At 43.0% G+C, this 3,450-nt stretch overlaps 1 long non-coding RNA gene across 3 annotated transcripts; it reads left to right on the top strand.

Moving 5' to 3' along the window:
• Nucleotides 1–676: 676 nt before the first annotated feature.
• On the top strand, nt 677–3,215 carry LOC123110782 (uncharacterized). 3 transcript variants are annotated; one of them, XR_006453702.1, is made up of 4 exons: nt 677–1,456; nt 1,529–2,295; nt 2,423–2,593; nt 3,002–3,215. It is a non-coding gene; the product is annotated as an uncharacterized lncRNA (long non-coding RNA). The 3 variants fall into 3 exon arrangements; XR_006453701.1 differs by having other exon boundaries at nt 1,529–2,593; XR_006453703.1 differs by lacking the exon at nt 3,002–3,215 and having other exon boundaries at nt 1,529–1,748; nt 2,018–2,995.
• The last annotated feature ends 235 nt before the right edge of the window (nt 3,216–3,450 follow it).

Below are 3,450 nucleotides of genomic sequence, written 5' to 3'. Positions count from 1 at the left end.
ACCATGATTGGTGCTGGTACATAATAGCACGTGGTTGTGTTCAATCCTGACGAATCTAGTTTCATTTCACATGGAACTTTTTTTATTTACATGCGTATTTTTAATTTATGAGTGTGGAGTTATAAGGACTGACAAATAATCTATTATGATTATTAACTGAAAATATATTGCATGGTAATACCTTCGTAGTGCACAGTTACAAAGTTCACTTAGTATAATACTCCCTCCGTTCCTAAATATTAGTCTTTTTAGAGATTTCGAAGGACTACCACATATGGATGTATATAGACATATTTTAGAGTGTAGATTCACTCATTTTGCTCCATATGTAGTCACTTGTTGAAATATCTAGAAAGACCAATATTTAGGAATGGAGGGAGTATATAATACTTTGAAATCATGTACTCGTCCTACAAAAAAAATCTTGTTTGCTTGAATCTTACATGATTTTTGTTCAATTGTTTTTCTACATTATAATTGGAGTAGCAAAAAAAATAAAAAAAAATGGTGGCTCTCTACAAGAACCACACAAATCAGTAATACAACTGCTAATATTTAGTTTGTGCCATCTTTCCACATACTCTTTCACATATGATTCATAACAGGTATCATCAGTGGGAAACTTTGCCATGTTTAGCTGCAAAGGAACCTGAAATTAAGCATCCAAGTATATCTGTACTACTATTAAACAAGAAAACATTATCTTTCTTAAGTGCACCCCGTCTAACGTACATACAACAAACCAAGATAATTAGAGCCTCATGATCGGTCCATTCATTTAGATCTAACCGTTAAAATAACAACTAACCTTTAGCGATAGTACGTCAATCAATTTAAGGTAGCGGACGAAAACTCTGCCATCGAGCAGACGAAAGATTCGTTCAACAACCGCTTGATCCCATCCTCAATTAGCGCTAAATCCCACCACAAAATTAGCGCTAACCCAAAATTTAGCCCGTCGCCCTCGCCGCGCCCCCGTTCCTGGGTCAGAGGTGGTTGTCTCGCCGTGCCCCCGTTCCTGGGTCAGAGGTGGTTGTCTCGCCGCCCCATGCCACGGCAATGGCAATGGCGGCGTGCACGACGATTTCCTCCACCAGATGCTCGGCAGCCTGCCGCCCTCGGCTTGACACGACCATGCCGCTGGGACGAAGCCTGAGGACCGCGCCCAGGCTGATGGGATAAAGCAGCAGCTGTTTAGAGGGCCGTACGACCTGTGGGTGATGCTGGCGTCGCGGCTTTGGCAGCACCAGATTAGCGGCATCCCGGCTGCGGCGTCACAGCGGCGAAGTAGATGGTGCTACAGAACCTCGCCGATCTGAGATAGGGCCACTACAACAACATGCTTCTCAAGGGCATGGCTGCTCGCCATCCATCGGGGGCGACGACGGCGGCGATGGCGTCCTGCTGCTCCCACTCACCCTTGGCAAGGGCGAATCGGGCGGTGACGTGCGTGCAGGTCTTTTTCTCTCGAATTAATCCAGTTGCAGCCCCCCGATCTTTTTTCTGAGAATAGCAGATGTTCTTGCAGCAGCAAACGGTGCCCATGCCGAACCAGACCTTTGGCGGAGTAGGAGGTGCTCTGGCTGCAGGGCGCAACCACAACAAGCCGGGGGAGGAGGAGGTGCTCCGGCTGCAGGGCGCAACCACCACAAGCCGGGCGAGGAGGAGGTGGCGCGCCGGCGCCGCCGAGGCAGCGGGTGCGCGTGCGGCCAGGCCAGACCACCAACCCACACAGCACCTCGGAGGGAGTGAACTATCTATCGAGTGACACTCATATAGTTTTACTGTCAATTTGGCCGGCAATTAACCTTATAGAATATAAAACCAAGGGGAGCAGTTAGTTTCTTAGCACTAATCTGATTAGTTTCCCGTGTTTTCGTCCTTTTAGTTGCCCATACTGTTCTTGTTCTTCTCTACTCATGTGCAGTTCTATTTAGCTCCATGGACCTCTCTTCCTCTATAAACTGAATGCTGGATGATTTATTCTAATTAATTAACCATCTGGTCCTTGTCGCAGTTTTGCCGGGAGATGATAGCTGAGAGGATAAAGGCCCTGCAAGAACTGGTGCCCAAGGTGAGCAAAGATATCAGCGGGAGAACTGAGGCACAGATTATGCTTGTAGCTAAGCTAGCTTAATTGGACTTCGAGATCCAAGTGGTCGAAGACGATAGCTATATCACTAAGGGTTTTGGTTGGGAAGCTGCTGCTTTATTATTGCATCAGTCAATGCTGACCAAGAATTAAAATAAGGGCTTCAACAGATGCCGATGCAACAAAAAGGATGGAGCCATCAGGTTGAGATTTCATGTGTGAGCAATTGTTGTACAATGAGATTTAATTGCCGGGAGTAAATTGTTTTGTACTATCAAATGTAGACTTCTATTAATAATATGTGTCGCTAAAGCTCCTTGAACTTTGCAGATGTCAATGAAAATGCTTAGTGCAAACAATGGACTTCTCAATTTTAACGTGTGCCATTTAAAAGATGTTGTAGCTTTCGGACATATCAAACCTTGGAGCTGGAACATTGGCTTATCCCAAGAAGAAGCCAGTTTGATTGTATAGTACTTGTTGTTTCTCAAGATTTCAAAGGTACTCCAGATACGACAACAAAAATATTCATGGTTGGCCTACTAATTTTATAGTTTGGTTAAAAATCATTAAGGTGCAAGGATCTTATTGCATATTCATAATTGAAATTGGAAATGTGTTGAAGTATTTGATAACAACTTGTACCAACTTGTTGATAAACAATTATTGCCTTTAAACAGATTTCTCCCTGCATATTTTGTCGCAGTGGCTTGAATTTCTATGTTGCATATCACTTGCGCAGAATGAAAATTGTATGAACCTGCACCGGATTGTGTATTTGTAGGAAGGTTGTCCTTCGTACGAGGATTGGAAGCTTCCTGCTCAGTGTTCTTTTTTATTTGTTGAAAAATTGTGTGTTTGTCCATTGTAGTTTTTGGGTTTACATAAAGTTTCTCTTTCCTTTTGCAGGCACAATGTAGAGATAATTATTTTCAAGAAAGTTGTTTTCGGGAAACAACTAACTCCATATGTTTGACCCATATCATTGTTCAACATAATTGTGTGCATATTGTCTCTATGTCATTTCATGATGTATTTTTTTCCTTTTAATATGGAATCGTTAGAGATGATGGGTTGCCATTTCTTTGCAAGTTCTAACTAAGGAAAATGGTGTATTTGTCAAGACATGAGTTGGAGTTACTTCTGCAACCTCTTTGATAAAGTGAGTCAAGGTATGTTGGGTTGCTCATATAGGATGGTTATAAGAGCATCTCCAACAGGCGCACAAAATTTTTGCACCCTAAAATAGTTTTAGCGTCACTGTAGCACCTTTAGCGCGTTGGACCCAACATTGATTTACCAGATGCCCAAAAACACGCGCCCAAAAAACACACAGTATAAATTGTGAAGCGCGGGCA

The sequence above is a fragment of the Triticum aestivum genome, chromosome 5B, assembly GCF_018294505.1.
Source record: "Triticum aestivum cultivar Chinese Spring chromosome 5B, IWGSC CS RefSeq v2.1, whole genome shotgun sequence".
Classification (NCBI taxonomy): Eukaryota; Viridiplantae; Streptophyta; class Magnoliopsida; order Poales; family Poaceae; genus Triticum; species Triticum aestivum.
Note: the sequence above shows the minus strand (reverse complement) of the source record. Positions and strands in the feature narration are given on the sequence as shown.